Raw genomic sequence first — 14161 nt, 5'->3', positions numbered from 1 at the left:
CATCAAACTATCGGCCAATTAGCCTAACGTCTATTGTGGGAAAGTTACTTTAATCGATAATTGCAAATACATTTCGTCTTCATCTTGAAAAACAAATTAATAAACGAGTCGCAACATGGTTTTACAAATAGCCGTTCATGTTTAACAAATTTGCTATCTTTTTATTCCAGTATAGTTGAGGCAGTTGATAGTGGTAAAGATTGTGATGTGTACCTTGACTTTAGCAAAGCTTTTAATACAATGCCACATGAAAGACCGATTAAAAAAAATAGAGGCTCATGGTATTGAGGGCGCTATAATAAGTTGGATTAGGGCATGGAAATTCTAAAAGGAAACAGTATAAATGGGAGAGTCCACTCTGAACCACCAGCCAGGTCGGATGTTCCTGAGGTGTCTCTGCTGGTGTTTCCATTGATCGCTTCTCGGTTGCCCTGGCGAGTGGTCGTTTGCCACTGCAGGGTGACTACTTATTCGTCTCGGTATGGGGACTTACGTGCCGCCACTGAGGAGGAAGGAGTCGGCAGGGCTGGCATTCACCTGCAAAGTGGATATTGGGGTCATCAGCAATACGCTGTTTGATATTATGAAAGAGAAGGTAGAAGAACTCGTTGGTCTGCAGATCATTCGCGAGGACAGAGTGGTGGTGAAGTTCGCCGAGAATTGCTTGTTCCGGCAGTTTATCGAACAGTATGAGGATCGGGAGGTGCGGCTGAGCAACGGTCGGGGCTCTGTGAGGGGTGGGAAATTTGAGTGTGGAGTACACATACGTATCTATTAAAAATACTCCAATTGAAATGTCAGGATCTTCTCCGTTGGGCGCTTGCCAGGTATGGGCGTGTCTACTTTATTCGTGTGTGTAGGCACACGTCTGGAGCCGTCAAGGGACTCTTGAATGGTTACAGGACGGCAAAAATAGTCCTTCGTGGAAATGTGCCTTCCTCTCTATCGATTGCTGACTATACGGTCGGCTTCTTCTACCAGGGGCAGACTGACATGTTTCTAGTGTGGTCATGTTGGCCATATGGCTGATGCCTGCACCACTAGGATGGACGACCGGGTTAATCTATTTAATGAAAATGATTTTCCTCCTTTGCACGAGCAAGAAGATCTATCAGTTTTGAGCAGTGCCCCTTGTTTGGGAACGGATGCAGTGGTGGATGGCGCCAATCTGGGTCCTACAAGTGCTGCTTCAGTGGTATCTCCTGGTGGGGATGACGTCCGTACTGCTGTGGCGTCTCCCGGACGGTCTGGTGGGGATGTTGATCTCCCTACAAGCCCGTGCGTGCCCGTGCAGACAGGCTCCAAAGGCGAGTGTGCTGCGGTGACTACCAGCTCTGGTGAGGTGGTAGATGCAGTGGTGGGCATTTCATCGGTGGATGGGTGCTCCAATGCTGAGTCGATTGGTGTGCATCGGAACCCGCAGCAAGTGATCCGTGATGGTGTTGATGCAGCTCTGTCTGCTGCTCGAGCAACCGAGGTGGTGGCAGAAGTGCTTATGGAGGATGTACATGCTCCTAGTCGCGGTTTTGAACGACGTGAGGCAGATTGCCTGTTGGCACTGGGCAGCACAGTATGAAGCGGCAGAAATTTGGGGGCTCTCTTCAGAATATCCTAGATGCAAGGAAGAGGCTGGCACCCCCCCCCCCACCTTTCCTTGACGGCTGTGCAGTGTGATCCTATGGTTCCGTCCGACTCGGATATTCCGCCTTCTGGTGGGGGCGTGTCTGTGATGGAGTCCCTAAAATTCGCGGGAGTGGTTCACCACCTGGTGATACACAGAATGTGGATTGGTGGGATATTGTGAAAGGAGTCCAGGAAGAGTCGGTAGGGGGAGATTTGGTGGGTAAGGCTCCAGAAGAGTTCTCTGGGTAAGCTTGCCGAAGTGGCTCCCACTCCAGTAGTTTTGGGAAATGGGGTTGAGGGCTCTTCTGTTGAGTGCGATGCTACCCTGGGATGTAGTGGTAGTGTTGTGTGAATGTCGTCTTATGTTTATTTTTCTCAATGGATGTGTGGATGAAATGTGCGACATTGAACGTTAATGGGTTGAATTGCCATTTGACGCAACGTCAGCTTGTGTTGGTGGCCCGCTATCACAAGTTGGATGTTATATTTATTCAGGAGCATAATGTTATGTGTATGGACCGACTGGAGGTGGTGTTGGATTATTTCGAGGTGTTGCTGAACCCTCCTGTGTTATCAAAGGGTGGCACGATGATATTGTTGGCGAAGAGGGCGAGTATGGGGATAGCGAGCTCAGAAATGGATGACTGTGGTAATGTGATTTTGGCGCATGTGTCGTTTATGGTTTCTGTGATTCCCTTGCTGAATGTGTGCGCGCACTCAGGGACGCATAGGCGAGCTGAGAGGGAAGAGTTGTTCTCGGATGGTTTGCTTTATTTTTTACAGAATGACACGAGAAGGATGATTTTTGGTGGTGACTAATCTCAGTCCGGGACTGTAGACGACCCAAACTATGACTGGGTGGCACCACCATATGTCCACAAAAGAGAAGACCCAGAAGGAACCGTTACCAAAGCTTGAATGTGGACGAATCAAACGAACCTTCCCTGACGCTTGAAGATGGGCCAGGCCAAAGTACTACTCAATAGGGAAGACGACGTCTGAACGCTAGACAGAACACCTCAACTGTACCAGAACACCACCACCACCGCCTCACCACTAGTCTCCTGCCGCTTAAGAACTCTAGCAGTAAGCCTACACCGAAAAAAGTCTAATCCGTGGTGGAAAGGCCACCGAAATTCAAGCCTCTTCTCTCCATACCAAATCCTCTTCCAAGAATGTCACCGTCTCGTCCTCCTTCCTCCCCCATCCTCTCGCAAACTCTGGAATTTCCTGCTCAAGCAAGCACACCCCCCCCCTTGCATCACGCGCAGACATTATCCCTCGTCTTGTTAGACTAGCCGAGAGGTTTGCCGGACAAGACATCCGATTCGTCAGGGAACTGAACGTGCTGTAGCCATTGGCCTGGGGTCAATGGCTACAGGGTTTGGCAGGTGCATGGAATGGACTTTGGGTCTTTAGAGGACGAGCTGCTTTATTACCTAGCCTCAGAACCTCACACTTAACATCTATCTGCCAACTTTCTATCAATTCCATACTGGTGGGGAAAGACAGGTCGACTAGCAGTTACCATGGAGGATGTTATTAAGTAGAAAAATGAAAGTCAAATAAATCCCCAGTACATGACAGTGTTTGCCAGGGTGCTTAAAAATGCAAGAGGATCTATGAGGGTGTGTTTGAGAGTCTAGCATAACATTTAAAGGAGTGTGACAGCGTTGAAATCATAGACAATTAAAAGATGTTACGAATCAATTACCCTATTCTTACTAAGAATTAAATGAAATAATTACATTTTCATCCCTCAGTTTTATTTGTAGTATGAAATTGCATACCATTATGATAATGAGCATTTTGTTTTGGTATTTTTATCATGCTGTCGTGTCAGTATCTATAGTAGTAGGCATCCATCAGTCATGAGACTAGGGAGTTGCACTCTGGTTGTCGGTCTGGAGTGGCATCTCCATTGATAGTATTCATTTATACATCTTGTGGGTTTATCAAGATTGAGAGGTCAGTCAGCGTCGCCAGCAGTGGTGAGCGTATTATGACCAACTTTGCATCATTGACCGACCCTGTAACCAATTCTTTTATTGTATTCATTATTACTGTATTATGCTAAGTGTACATTATAGTTAAGTGTACATTATAGTTATGTTTAGAGTGATCGTTCCCAGTTTGTCAGCATTAACATTTGATAATTTGGTAACTGACGCCACTCCTCCAGACGCGGGAAAGCCAGAGTAGATGCGGGTAGACTGAGATGGTCAGACGCGTTGCACTGATAAGTGTTTAAACAACAACAATGAACAAAACAGTAACCACACTGGTTAGATCGTTATTCATTATGTATGCCATCTACTTTTATATTATAGAATTATTGGTCAGTGCTTAGAAATTATTTCACCCCATTGTGTTCAGATATTTCTGGACGGTTTTTGTACATTGTTTTATTTCCCATCACACAGTATATTGGTGTTGTCATTTAGACAGTGTTTTTTAACTCCCTTGACATTGATACTAATTGTGAGGCCAATTTTACATGATTAACAACTGTACAGAAACAGGAAGCAAACACGTCCACTAAATTTTACCTTCACATAAGCACAAAGGAACAAGACTTTTCTTCCTACTACGAATTTCACTTTCACATAACCGACTGAAACACTGCGATAGTCGACAACGCAGTGCCTTAACAACAATGCCTTAATAACCAGGCATTCAACATGACCGACCTCCTGAAGATCCTCGAGGACGCGGCAGGCGTTACTCGCCTTGACATCGGCCAGGAAGGAGTAGATTTTATATTCTAATTTGACAGCAAGAAGGACCTTAGCAATTCATGACCTCTACGTCAGATTGACCTAAAAGAACCTCCACGCCCACACCAATTCCAGACCACAAGAACCGTCTTCATCAACGGGAAGAGTCGATCACTGAAAAGTCAATTAATAGCCGACATCTACATCAGCGTAGAAAATTAAAACTAGGGTATATTCTGGGGCTCTCCTCGGCGAACGTAAAACTTAACTTAAAGTTCGCCTCATTAGCCGCAACCAACCAAGCCGCCATTCAAGGACTACCTCTTCGGCGACAAGATCCCACCCTACCGAATTAAGATGGAACGCTTCGACAACAATGTCTGAAGTGTTACCAGTTCACGCATCTCGCCAAGGATGTCCGCACAAGGATGTTATAATTGACAAATTTTAACAAACCGAGATGCGTAACACTAGAAGCTATGAACGGTCGTCTTCAAAATCTCAAACCAACTGAATCCTATGCTTTTACTAATGGTTCTGTGCAATTAGGCACTGGTAGAGCAGGTTGTGCATGTGCAGTATATAAAGGGAATGAAATGATCACGTCTAGTACACAGATTGAACGACTGTGCAGGCACGACAAACCGAGCTACTTGGTAGCTATCTAGCCACAGAGTACCTTAAGCGCAATGGGGGTGGAGTGATGTATGAGTGTTCTGCAGTCCTTAAATAACCCATCAATTTATGTTTGAAGTAACCAGTATTGTAGCAAATTGTCTACCACTCGATAGTTCCGACTGATGAACTATTACAATAATAACCCCCCCCCTGGTGCAGGAAACTATTTGTGGGAATAAAGGTATCTAAAATTATCGTAAAAATAAACTATATAAATTAATAAATTTTAAATAAATCAATAAATCACTAGCCATTTCCTGCTGTGGGAAAACTATTCTGGGAAAAAAATAGTTGTGGTACTTTGATTACAATGTGTGGCTAGGCAGGCAGAAGGGTTATCAGAGGAACAAAATATTGAAGTTTTTGATTGGATAAAGTACACAAGGCGTTTACCGTTTATACCGATACAATTCATTAAACTATCAACAATTAGTCAACTTAGTGCAGACTAATGAATTTTGCTTGCCTGCACCTTTATTTTGGTTCTTATCTTCACTAACATGCAAGCCGCATTTATTTTATCACGTCTTATTTTTTAATAAGACGTGATAATTTTTTAACAAGGGGGCTCTTGCTTGCCAGTCTGTGGGGAAGACTTCTGGAGCTAGATTAATCCCTCCCCCCTCCCCTTTCCCTCCCATCCACGAAGTGGCAAGGAGACAAATTGGTTGCTGGACACGGTTCTAGCAATCCCCAGAGATAGCATCCTGAAGCTGTCAGCATTGTCACTTTGCATACATAAAAATATCGGCTAACTGCCTCAAATACTGTAAAATAGTGTCCTTCCCACGACAGTAGTCCAGAATAAAGGTTGGCAACAAATGTGTACTATAAAATAGAGCACACCGGACTAAGCCTTCCTGAATCTAAACTTCCTAAGTTAAACCTTTCTTTATAACCAGGGAGCCAAAAATGCAAATCTCATTTATTAGTCAACATTACTCCCACTATGCCTCCTGCTCGTGGTAATTGACGAGGGAGGGAAAGGGGGGGGGGGATGCGTACTACCCGATTCACTTATTCTGCACTTTATTTATTTATTTATTTTTGCCACAATCCTACGACCAATATCTCATTCCCATGTCAAGCATCTACCACCTCAAGTGGTAATCTTTGGTATTACTGAACACCATCGTATTACATGTTTCGCGTTTCCCTCTCCTCCCTTGTGCACAATTTCCTCTCCCAGGAACTGCTGCACCTGAAGGCAGCATATCCGCCTACGACAGTGTTTCAGGCGTTATCAATGCACCCACTTTGCCCAGAACTGCATCAGCCGTGAGCAGATTTGCAGCATCTCTATGGAAAAACGTTACAGGAGTTGCAAAGCTACCTACCAGCGCTGCCTACTATGAGATGAAGCCCACACCGCCGTTTCTGGGACTGCACAGCTAGGAAAGCTGAAACACAGAATGAAGCCAGACAAACCACCGCCACTCCAAAACCGAAGACATTCAACATCCAGGCAGAAGCCTTCCCCGACCTCCCAACAAGGGGCCGCGCTCCACGCAACTTCTGGACGAACACCACCCGCGGCAACAGTCAATCGCAGATCCAGACGACACCGCCCAACCAGGCCAGCGAATCAGACCCGGTCGTCGCCAACATCACCCGCCTTCGATAGCACTGTTGCTGTCCCTCATACATTAAGAAAAAACTGGCAGATATTTTTTTGGTATTATTTATATACGAGTTCTGTTGGGATTGAGTACTACAGATGTTGGAGGTAGCATGTTTGGAGCAGATACTTTTATTTATGATCTTTTAAATAGTAATTCATGTACCTGATAATTGTTTTGTTGTTGGTCGAGAATAATACCATGTGGACGAAGATTGTTTCTCTTCAGCCTTCAACCATAAGAGTTGCAACGAGGATTAAACACCTCAGGCAGGGAGCCTGGGTACGAGACGAGGTGCGAGGATCAAGAGAGCAGGGCACGTCCTGTGGACGGGTGGATGCTTCGCATGCAACAGTAGAATTGTGCTACCACCGTGGCCATGGATACGCCGCTCATTTTAAAAGAGCCGTTTAACACACCAAGATCTCATTGGACCTGTGGCTCAGCCTGCTGGGAGCAAACTTTCAGTACCGGGAGATTAAGGAGGACGACAACAAGAAAGCGGTACTCTTAGTTTCACTGGGTTCGGAAGTGTATAGTGTTCTCGGAAATTTGTGTGCACCCGAGCTACTCCACACGAAGACCTATATAGACCTGATTGCCCTGCTTAAACGTCATTATGTAGCGAAACCTTCATATCACAGAAGTTTGATGTATTTCCTGAAGAGGAGGAAAATGTAGCAGGAATCCATACAGGATTTATATGCAGAATTGAAGGCTTTTGCTAACCACTACAACTTCGGAGCATAGTTTGACGACCGGGTTATGGACCAGTTCAGTAGTGGAAGATATACATTTCCCTAACCTGGTGGCAGAAAACTTTGATCTACAATCTATGACTTCATGGACAGTTCGAGATGATATTGAACCTGGAAAGTGCTTTTGGAAGAAAGACTTTTACTCAGGAAATTATGGTCGTACAGGGCCAGACCAGATGTAAACACTGTGGATACAATCACAGTAGTAGCAAGTGCAAGTTTAGTGCCTATATATATGCAACTTTTGTACCAAGGAGGGACACAGTGTAGGGAATATCTGAACAGGAACAGCAAGGCCTGGGAGGGGAAACGACCAGGGAATACAGGAAGAAGAGGTAGTGGTACTGTGCTCAAGGCAGTAGAGGAAGGTAAACTGTCTGAAGAAGCCGCAGGTGAGGAAAGCAGACTATATTCGGCGAAAGAAAAGGCATGTTCAGCGAAGTCACAAGTGGTAAATTTTGTAATTAATGGGAAGTTAGTTCCCTTGGAACTAGACACTGGTGCTGCAGTGTCAACATTGTCTAGAGTAACAAACTAGGTTGTTGTAGGAATTATCCAGTATGTTCTCTCTCAGACATGGGAGTTTGGGAAGTTGGAGTCACGTTGTAGTGACCTGACTCTGGGAAACGGGGCATCCCCTGGGAATTGGCGGTTGAAATACAAAATGGCTGGCGCCTTTGTCTCATAGTAACGTATAATGAATTATTTTACAAAATTCAGTAATTTAGAGAAATTAGTCTTCATTCAAATTGTATTCATACATATTCAATAGTATTTCTGTTTAAAGTATCAAGAGTATCCTAAATTGTCAGGATAATGAGTAAGTCACCATCAGTGGCGTCACTAGTCTCAGCCGCGGAACCATTTGGGCGACCTTAGGTCACAAGGGTCAAAGCTCCATATTTTTAGTATTTCTCAAAGGTCAAATAGCCATTTTGTAATCGGAAATAGCTCTTCCCCAAGGTGCCTGTGTAATTACCTTCAGTAAAAGAATCCAACCAGCTGGGTCGTTCAGTACAACAGATTAGTTGGTCAACTTAAACCCTACGAGTAAACTTAGTATGCCAGGTGTAGGGATACCCATCTGGGCGACTGTGTAGAGCAGAGCAAGGGAAGAGCAGTGTGGAGAAGGCAACGGCTCGGGAAGGTGACCACTCCACCTCGTCCCGAAACCAGCACGACACCAGCTGGTCAGCTATAAGAGGTAGAGTTGCTGTAAGTTTGGTATAGGCAATTAATTCATCTCATGCCTTAAGACGGAGTGTTCAGCCAGGGAGTGCTTTGAATTAGATTTTGTTTTAGTTTTTGAATAAATCAGTAAATTGCCTTTTTACTAATTTCCATTTTATGTTTTTTATTTATTGTCCTGGACACGTGGCTCCCACGAGGCCGAGTTTCGTTGGGCCGCAGAGCCTAACGCCGATTAAGAATTCAGTATCCCTTTGATAATATTTCCACACTTAACAGATTCGTCCATTCATCCCTCCTATTCCAACTAACTGGGGATCAAGCCCCAAGGTTTATTGAGAGCATAATCGATCCAGACCTCTGTTATTGCTCCCCAGAGTTAATGGTCTGGTGGTGGCAGCGTAAGGAGATTCTAGTGTGCTAGGAGCCTAACTCCACGTCATAACAGCTGTAGAATCTTAGTCGGTCAAAACGGTAAGACCCGTAGCGTGGGATTCGGCTCGAGTAGTAGCTCTGGGGTCCCTTGGTTTGAAGAGAGTTAAATCAGGATACAGGTGGAGAACAGAGTCTAGTGTCGGCAAAAGTAGGTTATAATGGAAAAAATTGCCCAAGATTTTTATGAAGTGGATTCACAATTCTAGCCTATGTGGTAAGGATCATGGAAAAAGTGGGAATTTTCTTGGCAAGACCCTTCAGGTGGGGGCAACTAGTGATACCCATCCTAATAATGAAGGGGTAGCAGCACCAGCAAGAGACGGAGGCACAGCAAGGGGCAACAGAGTGTAATGGAGATACAGTTAACCCTATAGGTAGTAATTCAGAAGAATGTTTCCCAGAATTAACAGGTAGGGACTCGAGAAAATCAGGAAGAGTCATACGACCGCCCGATAAACTCTACCCCTACAGGTTAAGTCTAATTAAAAGGGGGAGGAATTTTGGGATTGAGTACTATAGATGTTGGAGGTAACATGTTTGGAGCAGCTGCTCTTGTTTATGATCTTGTAAACAGTAATTCATGTACCTGATAGTTTTTTTGTTGTTAGTAGAGAAAAAAAAAACCATGTGGACAAAGATTGTTTCTCTTCAGCCTTCAACCATAAGTTCTTACATTCATGTACAGACACTAGCACGCATTGCATTTCGGGCAAGTCCTTAATTCTATGTTCCACGGAATACGACTGCCAAATCTTTCAACAAACAGGTACCCATTTTACTGTTGGGTAAACAGAGGCTACAGGCAAGGTTTGACACTTAGTAAATCTTCCCCGGCCAGAATACTGTATCAGAAAGCAGTACTAAATATTGTAGAAAATTCTCCGGCCTTCAATATCCGAGGCCATGCTCACCAGATACTACTACACCAATAGCCAGCACCCCATCTATAGACCCCGTCAAGCCTAGAGAAACGACTCCAATACCGGCAAGCACCTGCACCTCCTCCCCCCCCCCCCCCAACCGATCGTGAGACCTGCAGGTCAACCAGCGCCAGGACGTGACCCAGGAAGGTCAACAACGGCCCCAGATCAATCTGGACCAATGGAAACTACAGATAATGAAACTACAACTTTGGAAGACAACTTCGTTACCGCCTACCTAGTCAACAAACCCTAGAATGAAGATCTCGCGTACCCTATGGATCACATTTGCCTGTCAGGGGGAGTGGACAGCGCTTCAGGTTAGTAGTCCTGAGGTTCTGGGTTCGATCCCCAGTGGAGGCGGAGACAAATGGGCAAAAAGCTTTTCACCCTGAAGTCCCTGTTACCTAGCAGTAAATAGGTACCCGAGAGAGAGCTGCTATTGACTGCTTCCTTGGCGTGTGTAACAAAAAAAGAGGCCTGGCCGAGGACTAGGCCGCGGGGTCGCTAAGCCCTGAAATCATGATAACCAAGATATACCCACGAGGGATAAGACGACATCCCATCCGGAAGGAAGTATTACCATAAACGTCGACGCAGAATCATTTAAACAAGGGATACATGCGTGAACTGCAGACCTCTCAGATTCTTACTCCACAACCCAAGTCACCCAGCCTTGCCAATGACATGTGATAGCCTATGTCATGTTCATAGCAAATGGCACCATCCGTTTGTATGGGCTGCGTTTCATACGCCACTTAGGTAAACAGAGCATACAGGACACCCGCCAAGCTTGGACTCTGCTAGTCATGTATCATTATAAATATTGAAGTCTGTGATTGATGAAGATTAAGCCACCCAAAAGATGGCACGGACATGAATAGCCCGTAAGTGGTGGCCCTTTGGAGCCATTACCAGTATCAATAGCTGATACTGGAGATCTGTGGAGGTGCGACTGCACCCTCCAGAGAGGTCGTGACCTCTGGGTTTGAAGTCAGTAACGAAGCAATGGATTTATATGAAACCTACAACCAAGACTTCCCAAGCAACAAAACCACAGCCCACACTATAACCGAGAAACACGGAGACGGCAGCAAGACTAACCAGCGTCGTCTACATCGACCTACAAGTTGTGGCGGCCGGCTAGCAACTACCTACTCGGTCCACCAAGCAACCCAAGCAAAAAGTCCAAGTTGTATCAAGACCTACTCCAGCAGTCTGCCAAACCAGAACCAACTGAAGGCAGCCGCGTTCACCGTGCCCTCTTTATAGGGATGGTGACCTAATTTTGCCACTTTGTAATTATATATATATATATATATATATATATATATATATATATATATATATATATATATATATATATATATATATATATATATATATATATATATATATATATATACACAGCTAGTGAAACTGAATTGACAGACACTGAATATGCCCTTAAAGAAGCACAGAAGGAACAACTGGATAATCCATTTGAGGAATATAGCTCTGGTACTGATGAAGAGTTTTGTATTCTTGATGATGCACCTGGCACAGGAATAAAGTCTCCATCTGGTGAACCTCAGGTGCGTATCTTGACTCAGGATCCTGTTGTCATTATTGACAACCACTTCACTGTTCCTCTTGGCAAAGTTGATCAACTCAGGGCTCCTAAACACTTTCCTGCTGCATCAATGAAGTATACTCTTCAAGAGTTAACAGTCGTGTGGCACATGTACTTGTGGCACTTGTTTTTAATTAATTAATTAATTAATTAATAACGAGTGTTATTAATTAATAATAATTGAATAATTGAATAATACACACACACACACACACACACAGTCCTAACATTACTTTAGTCACTAGCACGCATAGCGTTACGGGCAGGTCATAAATCCTAATATTCCCCGGATTACGACCCGCCAAATCTTTTAACAAGCAGGTAACCATTTTACGGTTTGGTAAACAGAAGCTACGGTTAAGGATTGGCAGCCAGTAAGGATCTTCGCCAGCCAGAATACGAACCCAGGCCAAAGCGCTCGCGAAACCCCAGGAGTGTTACCACTCGCCAATTGGTGAAAGCCATATCCGCCTTCGTAAAACCGACGTGGTTATTCTTCAGCTATACACACTTCCCCGTTCACCCAAAGGGTATCTTGTCCTATATCTCTCATTCAGGCTCCCTCCGGACCTCACCCCCTAACAATGTACACACTACTAACTTACCGTTTACTTGAATAATGAAATTTCTCCACCTTAACTGCTTAGGTCTTTACCGCTTTACTGCATCTGACGTTATTCATAACTTGCTACCAAGTAACTTATACTTGCCACTCTAGTACAGTTAACTCAATCTAATCTTTATCCAGGTGATCCGGACCCCTTCAGGAACAGTAAGTGGTTTATACTTTTTGAAGAAGCTTTAGTAATACGTTCTGAGACATAGTCCATGCTCACGGCTTTTGAAGAAATCTAGGCAAAATATTCCCCCCCTCCCTGGCAAACCTCCCCGGGCCCCTTGACCAATAGAAATTTTATTTTACAAATTTCTCAAAAAAGTATACATTGTAAATCGTGAACCCAGGATGAACCGATATTTGATGAACTTCGTACATGTTAAACTTTTGTTTTTAATTAAATATACTTTGTTACATGCAGTTTGAAAGTTTCATCCTCACAACGACTGCACGCGCTTATTATCCTTATTCTAAAGGCCCGCTCGATCCCAGAGAGAGTACGGCCAAAGCCGTCAGTCTTGAACATTAAAGAACTTACTCTAGCAGCAAGTTCCACGAAGACGGGATCTAACATGGAGAGGAAACTCCAATACTCATTAGAGTATGATCATTCACACTGTAAAATGCACTAAACTAACCTGTTGCCCATGGTGTGCCGGCTATCACCACCCCAAGTAAATTCCTTGCCTGTTTGTGCATCCTGGAGATAATTCTGCACAGCCCAGGTGAAATCTTATGTTGCAGATGCAACACTTGACGCCTACAATACGTCTTCCCAGTACACCCGAACACTCGCCACACCTCTCCATTGTCTGATGTATTGCATTTGTGCTTCACTGTATGGATCACTTGTTGATGTCAGTCATATTACTCTTTATAAAATTATACGTATATTTGTACACCTCGCTTCCTTGACACACTCGTTACTGCGTCCGTCCCCTGTAGTGCGAGACTGCACACTGAGAGCCAGCTGCTTCCCTCCCCGACTGTATACACACTTGTCCACCAATCACCAGAATTCAAATTATTCCACCAGCCAATAGCAACTTGCCATATCAACCGCCAGCGAATCAGATTTCAGTTCATATCCAGTCCAAATTACAGACGTCGTCTTCCAACAATAACAAACACTCAATAGCGTAGGACTGTTGTTTCAGCAGTTATCATTTTCCATTAAAAAAAATACTTTTTACTCACGAAAGTATTTTAAAAATCTTATGTCACTATGCATGTATTTGCAATTGTAAATGAACATAATACATACACTATGTATGTATTTTAAAACTGCAAATGAACATCATACATTAGTAGGCTCAGCAGCGAGTATCGGTGTTGCTATTGTAACTTTGTTTTGTTTAGAATAATATACGAAAGTTTTGTTCTTCAATAATTATGTATACCCCATACTGATCTTGTGGACGGTATTGGACCCCATACCCATCCTGTGCATATATTGGACCCCCTCCCATACCCACTCTGTGGATAGCATTGGACCCCATACCCACTCTGTAGACAGCATTGGACCCCATACCCACTCTGTAAACAGCACTGGACCCCATACCCACTCTGTGGATAGCATTGGACCCCATACCCATTCTGTGGATAGCATTGGACCCCATATCCACTCTGTGAATAGCATTGGACCCCATACCAACACTGTGGATAGCATTGGACCTCATACCCACTTTGTAGACAGCATTGAACCCTATACCCACTCTGTGGACAGCATTGTACCCCATACCCACTCTGTGGACAGCATTGTACCCCATACCCACTCTGTAGACAGCATTGGACCCCATACCCACTCTGTAGACAGCATTGAACCCCATATCCACTCTGTGGACAGAATTGGACCCCCATATCCACTCTGTAGACAGCATTGAACCCCATACCCACTCTGTAGACAGCATTGGACCCCATACCCACTCTGTAGATAGCATTGAACCCCATACCCACTCTGTGGACAGAATTGGACCCCCATATCCACTCTGTAGA

Source organism: Procambarus clarkii, chromosome 11, assembly GCF_040958095.1.
Source record: "Procambarus clarkii isolate CNS0578487 chromosome 11, FALCON_Pclarkii_2.0, whole genome shotgun sequence".
Taxonomy (NCBI): Eukaryota; Metazoa; Arthropoda; class Malacostraca; order Decapoda; family Cambaridae; genus Procambarus; species Procambarus clarkii.
Note: the sequence above shows the minus strand (reverse complement) of the source record.